The sequence below is a fragment of the Arachis ipaensis genome, chromosome B02 (assembly GCF_000816755.2).
Source record: "Arachis ipaensis cultivar K30076 chromosome B02, Araip1.1, whole genome shotgun sequence".
NCBI lineage: Eukaryota > Viridiplantae > Streptophyta > Magnoliopsida > Fabales > Fabaceae > Arachis > Arachis ipaensis.
This window is the reverse complement of record NC_029786.2, coordinates 26399691-26400540: the sequence shown is the minus strand read 5'-3', so window position 1 is coordinate 26400540 and position 850 is coordinate 26399691.

Below are 850 nucleotides of genomic sequence, written 5' to 3'. Positions count from 1 at the left end.
TTCACAATGGATCTTTCTCCAACTCCAAGAGCAATCAACCAAGGCCTTTATCAACCCAATTCCATCAAGAGCAAAGGCCCAATTCAAGGCTTGAAGACCATTTGAAGAAAGTGTATAAATAGCTTAGGATTTAAGTTTTTGGGGAGCTTTCCTTTTAGTTTTGCTAAGTAGTTTTGGAGAGCTTTTGGTTAGGAGTTATTTGGAGATTCTGAGTCTTGGGGAAGGGGAATTGAATTCTCTTCCTCTTAGTTTTCTTGTTTTCAATTGCAATTACATTTGTCTTGGATCTTGGGTTGGAGAATTGAAGGAATTCTGTTTCAATCTCATCCTGAGATCTCTCTGTTTTCTTTACTGCATAATTGAATTTACATTTCTGTTCATTGTCTCTTCTTCTACTCATTCTGCTATTTACTTTTCTCTATTTCTTGCAATTGAATTCTACATTTGGATCTAGGAAGGCATTGAGATCTAGACTCGGTTATCTAGTCTCTTGGGTCCTGAGATCTGGAGTTTTTATTTTAAATTCTCTTTTTAATGTTTTTCAAGTTCATTCTACATTTCGGTTTTAGATCCGGTTCAATTTAATTCTTATTCTACTTTTCAGTTTAGTGCAATTTACTTTTCCTTGTTTAAATTCTACAAACCCACTTCCCAATTCCCTTTATAATTCAAGTAATTTACATTTCTTGCACTTTAAGATTCAGCCATTTATATTTCTTGCAATCTAAGTTTCTGCAATTCACATTACCTGCATTTTAAGATTCAGCACTTTTACTTCTTGTTCTCTTTAATTTACTGCAATTCTTCCCTCTCCCTTTACAATTTATGCAATTTAGTTTCTGCCAAATAT